The 22,678-nt window shown below is 39.8% G+C and overlaps 2 protein-coding genes and 2 long non-coding RNA genes across 6 annotated transcripts in view; 3 read left to right on the forward strand and 1 right to left on the reverse strand.

Moving 5' to 3' along the window:
• The window catches only part of LOC138973551 (uncharacterized), a 495,333-nt gene extending 472,663 nt beyond the window's left edge, over positions 1-22,670 (reverse strand). The window contains exon 1 of the long non-coding RNA XR_011458063.1: positions 20,296-22,670. This is a non-coding gene — a long non-coding RNA (uncharacterized lncRNA). The remainder of the gene's footprint in view (positions 1-20,295) is intronic.
• The window catches only part of LOC138973545 (uncharacterized), a gene marked incomplete in the record, with an annotated part of 147,938 nt that overhangs the window by 119,348 nt on the left and 5,912 nt on the right, over positions 1-22,678 (forward strand).
• LOC138973544 (uncharacterized) overlaps positions 1-22,678 on the forward strand; it is an 82,081-nt gene that overhangs the window by 43,887 nt on the left and 15,516 nt on the right. The window lies entirely within an intron of this gene.
• On the forward strand, positions 6,335-14,852 carry LOC138973539 (uncharacterized). Of its 3 annotated transcripts, none has more exons than XR_011458056.1 (5): positions 6,335-6,493; positions 8,255-8,323; positions 9,376-9,470; positions 11,713-11,883; positions 14,565-14,852. It is a non-coding gene; the product is annotated as an uncharacterized lncRNA (long non-coding RNA). The 3 variants fall into 3 exon arrangements; XR_011458057.1 differs by having other exon boundaries at positions 6,347-6,570; XR_011458058.1 differs by lacking the exon at positions 6,335-6,493 and adding an exon at positions 6,686-6,881.

The following is a 22,678-nucleotide window of genomic DNA, read 5'->3' on the forward strand; positions in this document are numbered from 1 at the left end:
TTGCATGTTATTGGCATTTCATTGTGTAAATTGAAAGTTTGTGAGTAACAGTAGTACAATCTGTCGAACGTTGGCGACGCTGACAGACGCAAATATCGAACGTTGCCTTCAATGACAGAAGGGCTTGGCGATCGTACTTTCGATTCGTAGGAACACAATATGGAGACAGCAATGTGCGCTCGTTACCACAACGGTCATGAACCGGTGTAACACGAAATTTTTACTCCACGAAAAATTGACTCCGGAGTAAACTTCCAGTAAAAATCTTGTACGAAAAAAGAACTCCACAAGGAACTAAATTTTACTCCCCAAATATTTACTCCCAGTAAACATCTCGTACGAGAAACTTAGGGCCTACTCCTTCGTTTATAATTCGCGCAATATCCCATTTACGTGCAATCCCGTTTTGCCGCCGTCCCATTTTGGCGACATTTCACAAGCCAAGCGTCATCTTACTACCGCATCCCATTTTGGCGCAATCCCGTTTCGCCGCTATCCCATTTTTTTATTTTTTTATTTTTATTTTTACATTTAGTCAAGTTTTGACTAAATGTTTTAACGTAGAGGGGGAATCGAGACGAGGGTCGTGGTGTATGTGTGTGTGTCTGTCTGTGCGTGTGTATGTGTGTGTGTAGAGCGATTCAGACCAAACTACTGGACCGATCTTTATGACATTTGACATGAGAGTTCCTGGGAATGATATCCCCGGATATTTTTTTTTATTTTTTTCGATAAATACCTTTGATGACGTCATATCCGGCTTTTTGTAAAAGTTGAGGCGGCACTGTCACACCCTCATTTTTCAATCAAATTGATTGAAATTTTGGCCAAGCAATCTCTGACGAAGGCCGGACTTCGGTATTGCATTTCAATTTGGTGGCTTAAAAATTAATTAATAACTTTTGGTCATTGAAAACCTGAAAATTGTAAAAAAAAATAATTTGTTTCTAAAACGATACAAATTTACATTCATCTTATTTGTCATTATTTTCTGATTCCAAAAACATATAAATATGTTATATTCGGATTAAAAACAAGCTCTGAAAATTAAAAATATAAAAATTATTATTAAAACAAAATTTCCGAAATCGATTTAAAAACAATTTCATCTTATTCCTTGTGGGTTCCTGATTCCAAAAACATATAGATGTGATATGTTTGGATTAAAAACACGCTCAGAAAGTTAAAAAGAATAGAGATAAAGAAAAGCGTGCTATCGATCCTTCTCAGCGCAACTACTACCCCGTTCTTCTTGTCAATTTCACTGCCTTTGCATCGAGCGGTGAACTGACGATGCTACGAGTATACGCTGTTGCTGTAAAAATGCAGTGAGTTCAGTTTCATTCTGTTAGTTCGACAGCTTGACTAAATGTTGTACATGAACAAAGTATGCAAACCAGATGATCCAGCGACGTCCTTCCCAATTTATGTCCAATGGACGTCTACCCACAACACGCCACTGGATGCCGCGTGGTCAGCCAACCATGTGGTGCCAGTCGTGAAAACCAGGTTCTTTGTCCCACAGTGAGACATTCAAGTTGGGGACTTTGTGACCGCTGACTTTGTCAGCATGGATGGAAAGGTGGAGAGATACAGGGCGGTGATCATCCCCAAGTCAACCCATTTCCCGGATGGGCCAGATCGAGAGGAGATCTGTGTGAAGTGTTTGCGCGCAAAAGACAATGGGAGATACTATGTCTTTCCTAATGTTGATGACATTTCATGCTTGCCAATGGCTCAGATAAAAAAAATCCCACCAACCAACCATGAACAACAGGGGGGATTACTTTTTTTGACATGTGACCAAGTCTCATTTGAGCGTTCACAGTGTTACCTGAGAATAGCACACCCCCTTGAATTGGGACCAAAGAAAAAGCGTTGTATATATGCATTTTTGAATGCTTTTCTAAAGTCATAAGTTCATTTGTGAAAAAAAATAAATTTAGGGATTGTTTTGCTGAGTGCATGCAGTTAAGAAATTGACCCCGTTTTCAAATTTAGGGGGTAGGGTTGCCCCATAGCCCACGTATGTCTGTGTGACTGTGTCAAATATCAATCTACTCTGCGTACAAAATGTACAGATGTTTGTTTTTCGATTTTAGAATGATTTCTTAAGCTGGCTAGAACTTCTGAGGTCTACAGGAAACGATAAAGATAAAAAATGTACAAAATATAAGTAGCGTCCTTTATCTTACCATTGTTCTGATCAATGCTGTCCCTTTATTTGCAAGTTAACCATTTTTCTTAATGTGTTCAAGGAGTATGTTAAAAATTATTATCAATGGTTGCTTTAAACAGCACCTTTGGGCAGTTATTATGCACTAAAGTTGTAAAAGCATGTTTTGGGGGTTTTAGGATATAGCGTCTTGGAACGCCAATCATCTTGGAAATATGAATGTTCATATAATTTTTTTTACTGTTTTGGAGAGATAAAAAGTTGAACTCTTGGTGCAAACTGTTTTTTGGTCCCTGTTTGACTATTTATTATTTTGGAATATTGTGTGTGAGGGGGAAACTGCAATCCTCAATATCATGAAATGTGCCGAAACACAAACCCCAGTCATATTTTTTGGTTGGTTTTATTTTGTTTTCAAATAAAATGTTAAATGAAAAAATGGCTTCTGTTAACATTGCTTTTTTCTGTTTTGTTTGAATATCAGTTGTTTTTTTTGTTTCATCCTTCTTTTAAAATTCGTAGCAACAACATCAGGATGTAACGTTAAAACATGGGTACCACATCTACTTGAGTGTATTGCTTGGTTGCTTGTGTGTTTGGTTTTCTTTCATACATACCATTATTAACATATCTAGATAGCAAATGTTGCCATTTACTAGCATTACCATACAGGATAAAGATCAATGTGATTCAAACAAATGTCTTTTTAAATGCAGATATGTCTGCCATTATATTAAATATAACACATATTTATCAAAAACGCATTAGTTTCAAAAAATTGTTACTGCTTATTTACATGTGTAACTGTGAAACTTTCTGAAATTGTACGTGTACATGTTAGCTGAATTTGTAAGAAACATTCAAGACCAAGTGAAATACTCAAACCTTCACATTGACTAATTTTATTTTGGCCACAAACAATAACGAGGTTGTGATGTACACTGTCTTTCGCTGGAAAAAGTATGGCCTTCATAATTTGAAAACGTTTCTTGCTTTGTGGTACTGGACACTTTTTTCACGCACAGCTATTTTTTTGGTAAATAAAGTATGCATGTACTTTTATCAAATCTGTGGTAATGAATGAGTGAAGTTGTCTTGTAAATAGTTGACCGTCTGTGTGTGTGTGTGTGTGTGTGTGTGTATGTGTGTGTGTCAAGTTGGTGTGTGTGTGTGTGTGTGTGTGCATGTGTGTGTGTGCGTGCGTGTGTGTGTGTGTGTGTGTGTGTGCGTGTGTGTGTGTGTGTGTGTGTGTGCCTGTGTGTGTGTGTGTGTTTTTTTTTTCTTATAACATAACCGTCATTGGTAAATAATCATCAATACGTTAACTCTCTAACTCTCTAGCACTTCCCTCTCTCTCTCTCTCTCTCTCTCTCTCTCTCTCTCTCTCTCTTTCTCTCTCTCTCTTTCTCTCTCTCTCTCTCTCTCTCTCTCTCTGTTTCTTTATCTCTCTCTCTCTCTCTCTCTCTCTCTCTCTCTCTCTCTCTCTCTCTCTCTCTCTCTTTCTCTTGCAACCGCAACTCATTGTTCTCGTGGGCGATTCATTATGTATATTTTGGGAGCATGGCAGTTTCGTTCTACAACTACGTATCTTATACAATCTCTTTCCAACAAGAAAGTTGCATCGCGCAAATAAGATATATTGTCATCATTTTCACGAGTTTTCATTGATAACCACATGGGGAATAAATGTCATGTTCCCCATGCAATAAATCGCCGGTTCCCATGGTTGCAGGAATCAAGTTACATGGATAATCAAAAGAAAACCCAATAGAAACGCTCGGGGATTCTTCGGCTCTTTTCATTGGCGAATCCCCAGACCTAGAAAGACGACACTTCTTCGCAAATTTCCAAAAACAAACTGGCAAACAGAAAAGTAAACACAAAACAAATCTACGTGAAAGGTAATACTACAAGCATGCTTAATCGCAAACAAATGAAACCTAGCGATATGTTTTGTCTTCTTACAAAGTCATGGAGTGCGTGTATTAATTTTCTGTTTCGATTCACAGGCGTTCGAAGAAACACGAACGTCAAATCCAAGAGGGCCCCAAAGGGTTTAAAATCGTGATCGTGATTGGCGTTTTTTTACCTTTCTGTGACCGTGATTGCCGAAATTTCCATTTCTGTGATCGTGATGGGACTTTGCCCGTGATCCGTGATGACAAAAAAATCAAGTCTCGTGATCGTGATCGTCATTTGTTTTCGTGATCGTGATGGGCATTATTGCAAAGCATTTTATTTTCAACGTACATTTTTCACAGCTGTATCACTCTATGATCCTCTATTCGTCAAGGAGCCAATCCCGATTGAAGGGAAGCAACAACACATTCAGAAATATGATTTTGACAGCGATTGCTTCCCTTTAAGAGAACCAATCACACACAAAAAGAGATCCAATCAGAAGGCAAATTGCAAAAGTCTGCCAAACTTCATCCAATGGAAGGGCTTCGTGCAAAAGTTTTGAGTGCATTCAGTCAAATTCGAATTCGAAGATCAAAAATGGCGTGCAGCGGTACTGTCATCGAACTTCTGTTATATTTTGTGGATTCAAGCCAGACCAAAGCAAGCGGCGAGAATGCCTTCCTTGGTGGAAAGGTCAGGCTACGGGTCGGTCTTTCCGAAGACGAAATATCAAGGTATGTTGATCTATGTTGCTCTATGACTGTTCTGAATGTAGGCAAAGATCTTGAAATTTGTTCAAGATCTTTGAGTTTGAGTGAGATCATTGACATTGTCGACATTGCCACGTCCGGCTGTCACTCGCTCAGTGTGACCTCGACTGGCTCGAGATTGAGTCTGCGTGTAGCCAAAACCGAAACTATAAATGTGTTTTTCATCCCAGCAACGTGGACACGCTTGGCATAGATTCTAATTGTCGCTTCTTTGCATTAAGCTTGGATTTATTTTAGCGCCTGTAAACTTTAATATCAACAATGGGTTAAATTCAGAAACAATGGCGGGGAGACGTGCCAGTTTGGGTCACTTGATCCTCATGTCAAAGACGATCAAAGTCATGTTCGTTGGGGATTTTGTCAGGCATGCTACTTTTCCGGTAATTGCCGGAAATTCGATAAAGCCGTTTTCAAAATCCGGTAAAGTCAAATTTATTCTGGTGAAGTTGAAAAATTTGCGCAAAAACAATCCGTGTGAATATCGCGCAACGCGACCGGGCGCCGGTCTGAATGAAGCCAGCGCACAGTAGTGTTGTTTTCACCAGTTTGGAGGTGTGTTGAATGGTGGTGGGGGGAGGCTAACAAGATCACAACACTATTACAGCCCCAAAAATGATGCCCAGAATGCACCAGATTGCACAGATTTTAACCGTTTTTTGAGAAAAAAAATCCGGGGGGGGGCATGCCCCCGGACCCCCCTAATTGGCTCGCCTGCTTCGCAGGCTCAGCACTGGCACTGCGCGCTTCTTTCAGGTAAAACCATGTTGGGCCTGTAGCATTCCTGTTTGTTTTTCAAGGCCATGAAACCAGTCGATGATGTACCTCAAATTGTATGGCAAAGTTGAAAATAAAGAGCCCATCACACATACATGTACTTTAATTTCAATCAACCCAATAGTTTTTGAGAAAATGGGTTTACAAGATTTAGCTCTGGAAATGTGAAATTGTGCAAGTATATATTCATGTGTGTGAGTGAGGGTGTGTGAGTTGAATGTGTATGAGTGGGGAGAGAGAGAGAGAGAGAGAGAGAGAGAGAGAGAGAGAGAGAGAGAGAGAGAGAGAGAGAGAGAGAGAGAGAGAGAGAGCACCCATTGCACACCGGTTGGACCGTATATAAGGTAACGTCAAATTATGCTTGTGCAACGTATGTGGGAGTATCACTTATACCCTCAGGATATCTCTTATCCTGTTGCGTAGCGTTACAAGCAGAGAATAGTATACCGAAATGGGAAGGGGAAAAAATGGATCGGAAATTTACAGGACGTCCGCTGTGCTCTCAATCTTCAGTAGTTATAAGTCCCTCTTAGTTTATCCGAGTTGAGTCTGTCTAGATAATGCCATTTTCTCCACCCCTTCTTTTGTACTTTTTAAAAAAAAAATTTTTTGACTGTGCTTGAAATAAAAGTTATTCGTTAGATCGTTTCTACTTTTTTGTAACTTGAAACATGGCGGACATCGGATGAAGTCACGAGTGGGGCGGTTTCGCCCTGCGAAAAGAAGCTTCGTGCCGGTTGTGGACCGGACTACAAGTTGGGTCGGCAGGCCCAAAACACGCAAAATAAACCTAGATTCCTCTTCTGGTTCCTCGCGTTGCGAGTCGTCATGGGTTCGCTCCTCAGCCGATTCAACCCAGCAAGGACTCCAAGTAGGTCAAGGAGACGGTAGACTAGATCATTAGATTTAGATGAAAGGACGTTATACCCATTCCGTAAAACTCCAAAGGTATGTAAATGACTTAGGACATAAATCGGAGGGTTAGATTGCAGTTGATTCGGAGCAATGAATTTACAACGCTAAAGTTCAAAACTTCTACACCATGACCATACTTTTTTTTTCATTCAATTTCAAACTAAAAGATTCCATTTTGTTCTGTCTGTGTTTGAACTGCATTTCGACTCTCAGCATCATGATATTGATAATGACGCAGAGCAATCAACACCTTCTGAGCTAAGTTCCTTTTTATGTCTGTTGGCTAGTACAACAGTACAACTTGAACTACAAGTACAAGGGCCATGAGGTTGACATAATTTGGGGTTGGTTAATTTTGTTTGTTTGTGATGTTGCCACATAAGGCTTTAGCAGTTTTTAGTCCCATGACTCATTGAATGTTTTAAAGATCTACATATTTATGTATTATATGTCTACACACCAATGTCTCATGCACTGAGGAATTCCTGTTATGATGATGTATTGGTAACAATTCTGCAGATTGCTCCAATTGTAATACTCACTAATACTGGTATGATCATAATGACATGTAGTACTCACTACTGCTGACTCAATCAGTCAATGAAATTAAGCCATGAAACTACAGTGTTGCAACTGGATTTGTTACACATATTTGTTATGCGGTGTCTGCATGAGGAGAGGTACAACCTCTGTCCCCTCTGTTAAAATAGGAAAATCTAGATCGGCACTTTTCAGGGTGAGTACGGGTAAGGTCATCAAATCTAGTTTTTATGCCACATGTTCGCCAAGATCTGCAGTCTTGGTTGGAGCAAAACAACGTTTGATTTGGAACAAAAAGGACTGGGTGGTTGGGTGGTAACGCACTTGCGCTCAGAAGCGAGATGTTGCGATTTTGACCCTGGGTCAGGGCGTTAGCAATTTTCTCCCCCCTTTCCTAACCTAGGTGGTGGGTTCAAGTGCTGGTCTTTCGGATGAGAAGAAAAACCGAGGTCCCTTCGTGTACACTACATTGGGGTGTGCACGTTAAAGATCCCACGATTTGACAAAAGGGTCTTTCCTGGCAAAATTGTATAGGCAAAGATAAAAATGACCACCCAAAATACCCGTGTGACTTGGAATAATAGGCCGTAAAAAGTAGGATATGCACCGAAATGGCTGCGATCTGCTGGTCGATGTGAATGCGTGATGTATTGTGTAAAAAAAATTTCATCTCACACGGCATAAATAAATCCCTGCGCCTTGAGTCCGAGTCTGGAGATACGCGCGCGATATAAGACTTCATATAACATCCTGACTGCTTGCTGTGCAGAGGAAGTGTTCTTTTTAAGAAATGCATTCAAATAAAACAAATGGAGAAATGCCCACTAAACAGAAACAGCCAGGCTCCTAATGTGTGGTATGAATCCAAGTTGAGAGAGATCAGCTGAGCTAGGATTTTACATGGAACAAGATCATCCCTCCACTTGCATACATACCAGAAATGAACATGCAGTGTGCTTGATGTGGTGATCAAGTGACATTTTGCTATGAATTTGTTTAAGCAACTAGTAGCTTCTTCAGCGTTAATTCATTACAAAATTACTCTTATTCTTAGCACATATAACACCTTGCTAAGTTAAGTTATGCGTGTGTTTGTTATTGCAATGTAAGACCTCATGACATAGATATAACAAAATAACACATGATGAGATTCTAAATATGTTTTGTTTACTTGCAGGTCTCAGTTATTACCAAGCCCTGCCTCATTCTTCCCGCAACAGTGACATGGTGCTGTTATAGAACACAAGTAAGGCTTTTGATCATTTCCAAAATACACTAGCAATAGATTGTGAGTGCAACTGGTAATGAGAATATTTTACCACAAAAGGCTAAAGTACAAATAACAGATTTATGATGTTGGAAAAAGAAGTCCGCCAGAGCAAGTGATTAGTGTACCAGTTAGCTAGGGTGGATATATTATATAATTACAATTTACAGTCAGCATAAAATGTTGAGGCCAGTCTTGAATTGTTCTCGCCCTGTGAATTCACCGGCAAATCAGATGGCATGAAGAAATCAATGGTATATTATGCTCTGCATTGAATGAACCATCTCCAGTCATTCTGAGTGACACACCTCTTTAAAAAAAAACATGCCAGTAATTAAATCCAGGCTACATGGGGATGGAAAATGACCCTGGCAATTTCAACCTCTGCTTGTGCCTTTGTGTAGCAGGATTGGATATGGATCTTCAAAAGCCTTAGTTCATTTGTTTGTATCATGTATGACGTTATAAGTTAATACTATTAGTCAATTTCAAATAGCAGAGTTATTTTCAGAGCTTTCTAACTTCAAACCCTGTCTGCCCCGTGGAATCTAATGTAATTTAAAGGGTATTTTGATTTTGACTCAGTTTCTTTCTTGCAAGTTCATTCTTTTCTCATTCTAGGTACTAAACCACTACTGATGACTGCCTGCATCAGGGTTATAATTTATGAAGAAGTCAAAATGCACATATATAACAGTTTACAATTTAAAGGCCCACTTGCCTTGTCACTATAGTGTGGGTCACTGTCTCCCATCTTGGCCACATACCAAAAAATAAAATATATATTCAGTGACTGCTTGCTGTGGTGAGTTAACTCAAAATATGGGATATTTTCACAAACATTCAAGCTAATCTATGTTGGTATGCGTCCAAGTAGAGGGATGATCTTATCCCAAGTAAAAGCCTGACAAGATCTGAGACTGTGATTGTGAAGCAAAATGTTTTTACATAGTAAAGTAAGCCTTTAACGAGAAAGTATGTCTATTGCACTGGGTGTTTTATTATTATTATTATATATATTTTTCTTCCAGGTAGTCTCTCTTTAAACTGACTTTCTACACCATGGTGTCTCTGGCAGTGTTATATTGGCAGAAGACAGTTGGAACTGGATATCCTCATTTAGATGGTAGGCATGTTTTCGGCTTTTGTGTTGCTTTGGTGTATGTGTGTATGGTGTGTGTGTGTGTGTCTGTGTTAAGGCCATGTCAGACTCACAACACAAAACAGTGTTTCCTTTCAAAACAAACACAAAACAGCGTGTTTCCCATGTGACATCCCCCAAAACGCGTTTCAGAAAACACTGTTTCATGTTTTTGCATCGTGTTTTGGGTTTTAGAGCATGCTCTAAAATCTAAAAACACGTTTTGGTAGTCAGCCAATGAACGCGGACGATCAACTCAAGTGACTCGGTTTCCGGCACCACGGAGATAGAAAAAAATGGCAGACTCAGATGTGGTACCGATTCAGGGTAGTATCGGACCCATGAATCCTAACTAGAGTATGGATCCTGTCACGATTGAAGAGAGGCAATAATATCAGTGGGCGCTGCCAGCCGTGTTGTTTACAAACCCAAACACAGCGCGGTAGCTGGACGGGTCAAGTTGACACTGACCGTATCAGTGGACACTGACCGTATCAGACCGTATCAGTGGGCACTGCCAGCCGTGTTGTTTACAAACTCAAACACAGGGCGATAGCTGGACGGGTCAAGCTGACACTGACCAATATTTCTGTGAAAACACGCACCCCGCTTCATCTGTGTGTTTCGCATGTGACATCCCCTCTTTAAAAACATGTGTTTCCCCGACGTTTTGAGATGGTGTTTTTGTCGAAAACAGGGTTTTGTGTTGTGCGTCTGTCTCCGCCTTTAGACACATACCAGAAATAAACACACTGTTTGCATGCTGTGGTGAAGTGACATTTTGTGATTTGTTTTTTTAATGAACTAGTACAGGTAGCTTTTACAGCATTTATTCATAACACAATCGCACTTTTTGGGGTATGTGAACAAGTTAAGAGATCAGGGTTCGACACTAGCGGGGGCGGTGGGCGGAACGCCCCAGAGTTTTGTGTTCCGCCCCAAACATTGCCGAAGCTTGGGGCCCACTCCGCCCCAGGATAAATTCCAACAATGACAAACCGAAAATTCTAATGCCAGCAGAGCCAATCACTAAAAATCGCCAGTCAAAGTCGTCACTGAAATTTGCGTTACGATCAATGCCGCAGTCAAGAAAAAAACACATTCAAATCGTCGAAGGACAATGTCGTAAGGGAAATAACTCCCAGATTGCGCTCTTTAGCGTGAGAGATAAGTATCGCCTTCAAATGCCAAACGCAAAATGTGGCGACACATCCCTGGTGTAAAAAGACATGGCAATGAAGATGAAGAACAGGGTGGAGAGAAACGAAAAAAGGAAACCGATGCAGCCAAAAGCGCGAAGCGCTGTCGTAATTTCAATGTCAAATGGTTGAAAGAATTTCCCTGGCTTCAGTACGATGAAGAAAAACAGACAATGCATTGCCGCACGTGAATACTGAGAGTGGGCCCCAGATTTTTTTTTTCCGCCCCAGCAATTTCCATCTCTGGGGCCAGTGTGGCCCCAGGCCAAATAAGTTAGTGTCGACCCCTGGAGATCATGTCTTATCCCATTTTAAAGCCCTACCAGATCTGAGACGGTGAGCCAAATTGTTTTCATGAGAAGGAATGTGCCTTTTAGTGAAATCTATTACTTTACAAAACATATTTTAAGAAATGAAATGTGTTACAAGTAACAGCCATAGGAGTGATAGCCTGTAGGTGGAATAATAATCTTCAATTGCCTATAAATGATTATCTGGTTAAGAATGACCTCTTCAAGAAAATTAATGCAAAGCATTTTGATGTTTGTGACGATTAGTTACTCTTTATCACGTTTGGTCGCTGATTTTGCTGTCAGTGTCAGTGTTGGGCAGGTGTGTGTCCATGATGTCATTGCTATTGAAAACTAATCTGTACTGTAAAGTAAATGTACCCATACATGGCAGTTGTCTGGTCAAACCGGGGGCCAGCCATGACTGGGACTGATGTATCCTCAGGCACTCGACACCAGGTGGGCGGGGCCAGTGGTTGGGGTGTGATTCCCTGCCTTACACCACCACAAAGTGTTGTATCAGTAGACAAGACTGAGCAGAACTTCTGCCCCTCCCCCCCCCCACCCCCCTCACCAATTGACCACTCAGTGCCATGTGCCTGTGGCTGTATCATAAACACTTTGTGACAATAGTTGTTACCTCCTTAGAACATATCTTGTGATGCTCCTCAGTGTTTGATGTATGCTAACTGGTGTACTTATGACATAGTGTTCATATGAAAGTTTTATGTGTTGCAGCTCATCCAGATCACAGGTACACAAAGGAGCTGGTTCCAGTGAAAACATAGGCACATGGAACTGCTTATGGACTACTTTAGAAAGTGTGCGGTTACAACCAAGACTCTCCAGTTAGGAAGGTCTGCGGAAGGGTGCTTGTTCTGTTTCCTCGGACAGGCTTTTCAAGACTAGGTAGGTTAAACCACATGATTGGGCTTTAATTATGAATAATAATAATAATAATAATAATGGTGATTTCTATAGCGCTTTCGAACACACAAAGCGCTTTACAAAAGCAATAACAACATCATTACCAGAATGACGCCATTGACGGAATAGAACACAATCATAAACACTTTACAACAAAAACCAGAAACAAAACATAAATGTTACAAAAATCACTTCAAAGTTCACTTATTTCATTATCTGGTACAAGTTCTCTTGCATGTGGGTGTAAGGCTGAAGAAGAACCTCTGACAAGTCAATTTTCAAGCAACTGAGCATGAACCCAGGTAAAAAAAAAAAACCACAGAGCTCTCTTTCTCTCTCTTTCTATTGGTCTGTTATTCATAGAATGACACTAACAGTGACACAAGTAAAAAATCTGTATCATTGCCTTGACCTCTAGAAATTTGGTAGAGAATAAGATTACTAATAGTATTATTTTGATTATTTTATGGTCATTACTGTGGACTCCCCCCCCCCACACACACACACACCACCCCACCCCTGCCCCTTTTAAGACACCCCAATCTAAGACTCCTTCCTATCAATGACCCTGTTTACGCAGACTTCTTGTTCATAACATCTGTAAATTCACTCCCATTTTAAGACTTGCTCCTTTTTATATTTAGTCAAGTTTTGACTAAATATTTTAACATCGAGGGGGAATCGAAACGAGGGTCGTGGTGTATGTGTGTGTGTGTGTGCGTGTGTGTGTGTGTGTGTGTGTGTGTGTGTGTGTGTGTAGAGCGATTCAGACTAAACTACTGGACCGATCTGTATGAAATTTGACATGAGAGTTCCTGGGTAGTATATCCCCAGACGTTTTTATTCATTTTTTTGATAAATGTCTTTGATGACGTCATATCCGGCTTTTCGTGAAAGTTGAGGCGGCACTGTCACGCCCTCATTTTTCAACCAAATTGGTTGAAATTTTGGTCAAGTAATCTTCGACGAAGCCCGGACTTCGGTATTGCATTTCAGCTTGGTGGCTTAAAAACTAATTAATGACTTTGGTCATTAAAAATCAGAAAATTGTAAAAAAAAATAAAAATGTATAAAACGATCCAAATTTACGTTTATCTTATTCTCCATCATTTGCTGATTCCAAAAACATATAAATATGTTATATTCGGATTAAAAACAAGCTCTGAAAATTAAATATATAAAAATTATTATCAAAGTTAAATTGTCCAAATCAATTTAAAAACACTTTCATCTTATTCCTTGTCGGTTCCTGATTCCAAAAACATATAGATATGATATGTTTGGATTAAAAACACGCTCAGAAAGTTAAAACAAAGAGAGGTACAGAAACGCGTGCTATCCTTCTTAGCGCAACTACTACCCCGCTCTTCTTGTCAATTTCACTGCCTTTGCCATGAGCGGTGGACTGACGATGCTACGAGTATACGGTCTTGCTGAAAAATGGCATTGCGTTCAGTTTCATTCTGTGAGTTCGACAGCTACTTGACTAAATATTGTATTTTCGCCTTACGCGACTTGTTAAGACCTGATTTTGCTTATTTTGGATTTCGAAAAAGAGAACAACAAATCCCCACTCTCTAGCCAGGCACATGATTTTTGTATGAACCAAGTTGAGGGATGGCATTTGTATAGGCCTGACCAGATCTGAGATGTTGAATCTATTGCTTACAAAGAAAGCATTGTGTCATTAAAGGCACACTACTTCTCTTCACCGTCTCAGTTCAGGCCAGGCTTTAACATAGGATAAGCTCATCCCTCAACTTGGTCACATATGAACAATCAACACACTGACTTCTTGCTGTAGTGATCGAGTCAGATTTGCCAAGGCGTGTACATGGAATAAGATCATAATTCTAAATGCTGAAGTAACATTCTGTTTCCTATGAAGCTAGGCTTGATTTTTGGTATGAATCCAAGTTAAGGGATAGCATGTGTAAAAGCAGAATTGTTTACAGAGGCAGCTTTGTGTTATTAAAGGCATCTCAGATCACCTGCCAGGCTTTTTTATTTTTTTTTTATTTTTTACATGGGGTAAGACTATCCCTCCACTCCGGCACATACCAGCAATAAACACAGTGGTTACTTGTGATGAAATAGTGGCAAGACAGATGATTTAAGCATCACATAACCTTCCTAAGTGAAGTCAAGTCGTGTGTGTGTGTGTGTGAGCATAGAATGTTGAGGACAGCCTTGAAATTTTCTGACTGTGTGAATTCAACAGAACTGCTGTAAATCTGGCGCAGTATAGTTTTTATTGTATGAAACTTCATTTCCAGTCAGGTGCTATGAAGAAATCATATCAGGTTATGCTTTGCAGTGAACCACCACCAGTATTTATTTATTTATTAAGGAGATTTCTATAGCGCATAACTAAAAGCACTATTTCTGAGTAACACGTCATCTTAATTAAAGCATGCCAGTATCGCCAGGCTCCTTTTGGGTGGTAAATGTGGATCTTCAAAAGCCTAAGTTAAAAAAAACAAGATGTAAAAGTACATTTTGAATAGTAGGTTTTTTTCAGAGGGCAGATATCACAAGATATGATCGTTCAACTGCATGTATGCCTCATTACTAAAACAAAAATTAAGTGGTATTTTACTCGTCTTTCTGGTAAAACATATACACCATCAATATATTATAATAATGATCTTGCTTGTTTACAGATGGACAACAGCTGCTGCCAGGACTAGGTTACGCATAAAGAAAACAGTCAACACTTGGCTGGTGCTGGAGCTTCTTTGATGTCTATATCAACAAAAAAAAAGACAGACAGATACCAGCTCATTCAAGACCATATCCCCATTTTACTCACACAGAACAGAGAGCCATCTTCCGCCTTCGCACAGGACACTGCTGTCTGAAGGTACACCTCAAAAGGATAGGTTTTGCACCTACAGCGGACTGTGGCTAGGGTAGGAAGAACAGACTCTGCAACACGTTCTGAGAGGGTGGCCTTCAAAATTACCTTAAAGGGAGAAAACGAACAAGCTAAATAGGCTGTACAGTACTTCACTTGAACAATTTATAAGGTTCCCTGTAATGTATTAAGTATCAAGAACATTTACAGATCACAAGACATTGTGTTTTCTTTTGTTTGCAATACAAATTTTTCACAATAAAAAGATATGCACTTGGCAAGATCCTTAAAATGTAAAACTAGTACGTGTGACAATTTTGAATTGTTCAGAGATGGTTTTGCTTCAGTGGTAAATGTTTTAGCTTTGTTATAAGATTCCGTTACTGAAGCATACTTTAAAACCTTGACCTTCCAAGTCTTGAACAACATACCCTAACTGTGTTAGCACCCTGGGCTGCGATCATTGTTTTGAGCTACTTAACAGAGGACTCCTTGGTTTTATTACATATACTTTGGTTAACTTTAATTATTTGATAAATAATTCTAATACAGGACAACTCCCCCATCAAATGTAGAAATGTCGTCTGCATTTTTATTTTGTATACTGCATATTTTAAAAGGCTATTTTTGTGCACAGAACATGCATCTGCAGGGAGGTTTAGAGGGTGAAGTTAGGATCTATTATGGGGCGTGCAGCACCACACCCATTTTGTGTGTGTGTATTTTGTGTTGACACATAAGACACTGTCATTCCAGCAGAAACCTGTGATGATGCACATTTTATTGCAGTAACCAGCTGAAATTGTATGTACGTTGTTATGAAATTGACAAATGATCCCTGCTTTGCAATCCTGGGTTAATGATATTGCCAAAATTAAAACGTGGAGGAAAAAGTGAGTGTAAACCTATTCTTGTGGTGGTGGTGGTGGTGGTGGTGGTGGTGGTGTGTGTGTCTGGTTAGTGTGTGTGTGTTTGAGTGTGTGTTAAACAAACAACAACGACAAACAACACCAAACCTAAATCAAACAAGCACAACAAAAACAAATTACACAAAAACTGGCAAAAATCAGAATATCAACTGAGGAGAAAAAAACAGTGGCTGAATGCAATACTTATTATAACTTAAAAAGTAAAAGTGTGCGTGTGATGTGTGCGTATGTTTGAGTGTTTTAAACAAACAACAACAAACCTAAATTAAACAAGCACAACCCCCTGTGGCACATCTCCAATGACAGTGGAACACTTCCTGCAGGACTGTCCAACACACCAAAACTTGCGAGCAGAGACCTGGCCTGCTGACACACCGATGAGGGACAAACTCTATGGACCCATGGAGAGCCTCCGGCGTACAGCAGCCTTCATCAGGGCCTCCGGAGTTGCTGTCTGAGCGAACGACGAAGAAGAAGAAGAAACAAGCACAACAACAACAACAAAACAAACATGGCAAAATTCTGAATATTAACTGAAGAAAAACAAACAGTGCCTAAGTACGAGACTTATTATCAGGGAAACAACGGCAAAACTCACAATGTCGTATGGAATAAGGTAAAAGATGTAAATCATGGTTTACAGAGAACATCAGTACTGAGTTCTGTCATGTTTTATTTTCTCCAGAGTGTGACGTCTGCAGAATGATCGATCCAAAAAGCAGTGTCTCCAGTCATGGCCATATGCTGCTTTCCTAATTTTTGCTTTGCACTATTTTTGCTTTGTGCACATATTTGAACCTTGTGGTGCTATGATTCGGTTCTTAAAAGAAAATTATGACTCACACTCACATACAATCCTTGTTTTTGAATGTTTTAAAACATTGCTGCTTTCTGCTTTGAGCCTGGAGGAACAAAATGACTCTGAAGCCGGACTGCCGAGAGGAAGAATGAGAGGGAAAAGAACACGCAGCCATGAAAACACACACAACTCCCTGACAGATAAACTGCTTATGTTCCAAAATCAAGAATCTTTAAGCGCGCACGCACGCACACAAACACACACGCGCGCGCACACAGAGAGACTCTCCTCGTGGAAGTAAAGGTATACTCGAACTTGAAAGTAAGTATAAATGTTTGATACGAAATAAACCTGTGATAAAAGTCTTTTTATAAATCATCGGTACCAACAAAATTGTCACAACACGTAAAAGGACATACTGTAGTTTCAAATTAGTAACAATCTAAGCCATTTTAATCAGCACTGGTGTCCGGCAAGCACTAACAGATACAACAGCACGTGTATGCATCTTGAAGTAATAAGACCTTGAAGTAGGCCTAGAGTTTACACTATGCATTATGTAATGCTTTAATTCAGCTGCCTAACTGTGGAACTTTGCAAATGTGTGAGGACCGTTTCACAAAACAGACAAAACACCCTCTCAGTTATTTACACAAATCAGTTCCAGAATGTGCGTGTTCCTTTTCCGTCTCTACAAATTAATGTTATCTGGGGGGAAAACGAATCATTGTCGCTTCCGCCCTCAGTTATAATTGCCTGAGCATAATAGGAAATGCAACAGGTGTAGTCTTCCGCCTGATTTTTAGTCAAGATATTTCGACACAGAATGTTTCTTTCTTTTTTCTTTGTATGTTCACAAGCTCACATACAATCATTTATGCAACACTGACAATAAGACCAGACCAGAGTTGTGATTGAAATGGGCAGTTTATTTAATAAAGCTCCAGAATGAATAAAAATACATGACAAAATAAGGTGGTCCCGCTGTACAAAGCCGGTTACCAAACACACACACACATGTACACCAACACACACAAACACACTCACGCACGCACACCGTCACAGACACACACACACACACACACACACACACACACACACACACACACACACACACACACACACACAGTAACATTGTACAACTTACTGTCACATTCAAGCGGGAACACCAAACAAAACGTATCATCAAATGAAACAACATTTTAAGTGGTCAAGCAGATGACCACAAACCACACTTGAAATCTTCACATTTTAACACTTTCTCCTGTATCCATAAAAGTCATTTATGCTGACTAGATAATGACATAATAAAATGACATCAATAAAACCATTCCCTTTTTTATTTTAAAGAAAAACAAGAAAATTAAAATAACGCAAAGAACTGATGCTCAGTAAGGTTGGGTATCGATCTCAAATGTGTGCATAGTACATGTAACCGGCATGGACTGGGGCTAGAATTGGCCTTTCTGTCAGGCAACTCGGCCTCTAATTGGTTTTATATTGTCTGATCCCCCTCCAGAAAAAAAACAATACCATTTGCCCCGTGCTTCTGCGCCCACAAAAAATATTCGGGAATAAGAAAAGTTCAAATTTTAGGCACCCCACATACAACCTTAATTGTCAGTCAATTACTTTACTGCAATCAACGTTGGATTTTAAAGTACCATGTCATTATTGGCTCACGTAAGTGTAGCCTATGCGATGATAAACTTTGTCTGTCTGTGCGTGCGTATGTATGTATGTGTGTATGTCTGTGGTAGAAACTTTAACATTTCCGAGTCTATGGATTACGTCAGTCTCGGTCAAAAGTGTTCGACGTGTGTGATAGAAACTATTTGAAGACGTCACATTATGACGTAAGAGGGTTAGACGTCACGCAAAGGAATTACTGAAAGTCTCGGTCATTGTTATTGTGAGCGGGCCGAGACTTCTTGGCAGATCCAGGGTCTCGCTTTCTTGCATAGTTTCACCTATGCTTACTGTGTGTGTGTGTGTGTGTGTGTGTGTGTGTGTGTGTGTGTGTGTGTGTGTGTGTGTGTGTGTGTGTGTGTGTGTGTGTGTGTGTGTGACGGAGTGATTGAGTTTGTGTTACTGTTTGTCGATTTCTTACGTGAGCCTTGAAGGCTTCGCCTCTTGTTATTTTGGAGATAGACTGATTTGAAAAAGTCCATAATTGCAGACTGCGTATTGGTATGAGTGATTTGAATTTTGATTTATGTCAGCGGCACCCGTCAAGGATTGCCCCAAATGTGAGTGCGGTTACCCAAGGGAGACTGCTGAGCACTATTTGTTGCATTGACCCTTGTGTAGAGATGTACGATTATTCGTCAATTGATAACTGATTATAAGTTTATTGAAATATTATTGAAAGGCATCCCGCAATATTCCCGGAATGTCAATCAGACCATATTCATAACTGTACAAGAATTTATCAAGTTAAGACAAACAGGCATGTTCCGTACATGAGCCTCTACATTTTATTCATAATGTTCATTTGACACTGTCATGAGACAAATGCTGCCTGACCAATTGTTCTTCGTAATTTCTCTCGTGTTTTGTGTCCTTGTTTCGACTTATCGATTATGGCCCAATCGTTATGTAATTTAGTGCCATTTTCGCCGATCACAAAATGTATTAACTTTGCGTGTGTGTCTTCTGTGCATTTAATATTATTGTGACGTGACCCACTCTTCCAACATTTCTGGCGCTCCAAGTCTTCGTCGTCCTTTTTTTTCCCCTTATGCTGAATTCTGTTCTCTCGTACCCCATTTCTTTTTGTTTCTTGTTTTTACCCCCACCAAGTTCTGTACTACCACCCCCTCCCTTTTTTGATTGCTTGCGCATCAGGTTTGTCTGTTTGTTTTCGTTGTCTGAAATGAGTAAATGTATCTAGTCCGCCATCATGCTAAACTTTGTTATGTACATACCAGGATGACTTAAAATAAGCATTTATGCTTGAGTTATCTTAAAAAAACAATGCATTGTTTCTGTCATGATAACAAATTGAATAAAGTTTTGTAAACCAATGGACTGATTATAGTTGACCCTGATATGTGATTACGGGATAGTGTCACGTTAATTTATTTCTACTTTCACTTGTACTTTTGTACTTAAAACAAATCACTGAAATGTAAAAGTTATTTTTTTTTTTCCATTGTGAAGTGTCGTCAGTCTCCTCAAGGTAATGCAGTCAAACTCAACCAAAAGTTGGAGGGGCTTCTTCATACTTTCAGTGTGTGTGTGTGATTTCTTTTGACACTATGCACGTTTGTATAACCGCCTGTGCACAAAAAGAAGAACATAATCGAATCTTATCATTCATTTTCGCTTAATTGATTGATTGGTATGCATGTTTCTAACAGTGACCTTGACCAAAGTGAGTATAGTGCGCTTCCCAAGCATAAAACGGTGCATGACTCTGGATTTGCGTCTGAGATATTGACACATCACTGTGAGAAAAAGCGTTAATGAAAAAAGAAGACTATTTATTTTCCTTGAGCATTATCTTAAAGTGGTGTGCCAAAAACTTTTAAATTCAAAAATTCAATATTTAACTTTAGGAAAAGCACTGTAGAGAGAAAACCACGCTTGTGTGTTCAGAATAGTCTCCATGTGGTATCAATATAAATGATTCAAATGTATGGAAGAGAAGCTGTTTCTGCTGGATTAATACACACACACAATTGTGCACTCACACATAAGCACGCATGCATGCTCACACACACACACACACACACACACACACACACACACACACACACACACACACACACACACACACACACACACACACACACACACACAGAAACAACAAATTCATTATGACAAAACCAAATACGAAGTCCTATTTCACAAATTTTATATCTTCTCTTTTTCACCATATACAAATAGTCACGGAGTACATTTATAAGGCCAAATTATTAAGAAATATTATTTTCTGTGCTTGAATTACCCAGTGTGTAGCATGATCACCACGAAGGTACAATTCACAGAAGTTGAGTAATCACTTTACAAAACCCATACCAGTACCACATTGTTATGTTAAATCCTATTTATTAACCCACACAAATAGAAGAAGATAGCTTTGTGAAGACTTTCATTTTCCAACCAAATGCTGTTCAACCGGCTAGATTATTCTTTCTTTCTATATTGGGTGTTTAACGTCGTTTTTAACCGTTCAAGGTTATATCGCGACGGGGAAAGAGGGGGGGGGGGGGGGAATGGGGATGGGATAGAGCCACTTGTTAATTGTTTCTTGTTCACAAAAGCACAAATCAAAAAATTGCTCCAGGGGCTTGCAACGTAGTACAATATACTACCTTACTGGGAGAATGCAAGTTTCCAGTACAAAGGACTTTAACATTTCTCACATACCAATCAATATGAGGCTTATATTGCGCGTATTCTGTGGGTACAGTTCTAAGCTCAGGGATTTTATTTTAATTTTATTTTATGCAATTTATATCGCGCACATATTCAAGGCACAGGGATTTATTTACGCCGTGTGAGATGGAATATTGTTTTACACAATACATCACGCATTCACATCGGCCAGCAGATCGCAGCCATTTCGGCGCATATCCTGCTTTTCACGGCCTATTATTCCAAGTCACACGGGTATTTTGGTGGACATTTTTATGAAAATTTATCTATGCCTATACAATTTTGCCAGGAAAGACCCTTTTGTCAATCGTGGGATCTTTAACGTGCACACCCCAATGTAGTGTACACGAAGGGACCTCGGTTTTTCGTCTCATCCGAAAGACTTGAACCCACCACCTAGGTTAGGAAAGGGGGCAGAAAATTGCTAACGCCCTGACCCAGGGTCGAACTCGCAACCTCTCGCTTCCAAGCGCAAGTGCGTTACCACTCGGCCACTGAGTGGTAGGTACACCAACACGATATTAGCACTCCAGATTTTTATCTCGCAGTTTTTCTGAAGGACTTTGCATTTGAAAACTATTCTCAGACAAAATATGAGTTTAAACTGCAAGTACATGTACAGGGAGTCTGAAGGGTTCAAGTCGGATGAGATAGACTACTGTTGTGGCAATCTTCGAATTTGAAAATCATTTTTTTAAAAGAGTAAAACTCATAGTTCTTCTTCTTCTTCGCTCATGGGCTGAAACTCCCACGTTCACTCACAAATTTGCACGAGTGGATTTTTACGTGTATGACCGTTTTTACCCCACCATTCAGGCAGCCATACGCCGCTTTCGGGGGAAGCATGCAGGGTATTTTTGTGTTTCTATAACCCACCAAACTCTGACATGGGTTACAGGATCTTTTTCGTGCGCACTTGGTCTTGTGCTTGCGTGTACACACGAAGGAGGATAAGGCACTAGCAGGTCTGCACATAAGCAATGACCTTGGAGATCAGAAAATTCTCCACCTTTAACCTACCAGGCGGCCGCGATTTTGACTCATGACCTTCTGAATAGGAGGCCGATGTCTTATCCACAAGAACACCGAGCCCGTCCAAACTCCTAGTAAAAACAACAACTGCAAATCTGGGAGCAAAATGTAAACGGTTACAGTTTCAACTATCCTTCCCCTTTAAATCAGCATTTTTGGAAACCTAAACGAAAGAGTATTCAAGAACAACAGTCACGGATTCAGATTTAAAAAAACAAATGGTAACTATGCTTTTTGGAAATTCTTTCTTTAATTGGTGTTTAACGAAGGTTATATCGCGACAGGGAAAGGGGGGGAGATGGGATAGAGCCACTTGTTAATTGTTTCTTGTTCACAAAAGCACTAATAACAAAATTGCTCCAGGGGCTTGCAACGTAGTACAATATACTACCTTACTGGGAGAATGCAAGTTTCCAGTACAAAGGACTTAACATTTCTTACATACTGCTTGACTAAAATCTTTACAAACATTGACTATATAAGAAACACTTAACAAGGGTAAAAGGAGAAACAGAATCCGTTAGTCGCCTCTTACGACATGCTGGGGAGCATCGGCAAATTCTTCCCCCTAACCCGCGGGGGGGGTCTTTTTGGAAATGCGCTTCAAACAAATGCCTTTGCACACGTTATGTTACTCACAGCAAAATGCAAGAATAATTGGGGACCATATGGGATGGGGCAAATTGGGAGGGAGCAATTCGAGACACCACCATAAATATCTACCAAATATTTACAAATAGCTATCTTAGTACATACATAACATGCTGTACCAATACC

Source organism: Littorina saxatilis, linkage group LG8, assembly GCF_037325665.1.
Source record: "Littorina saxatilis isolate snail1 linkage group LG8, US_GU_Lsax_2.0, whole genome shotgun sequence".
In the NCBI taxonomy this organism is placed as follows: Eukaryota; Metazoa; Mollusca; class Gastropoda; order Littorinimorpha; family Littorinidae; genus Littorina; species Littorina saxatilis.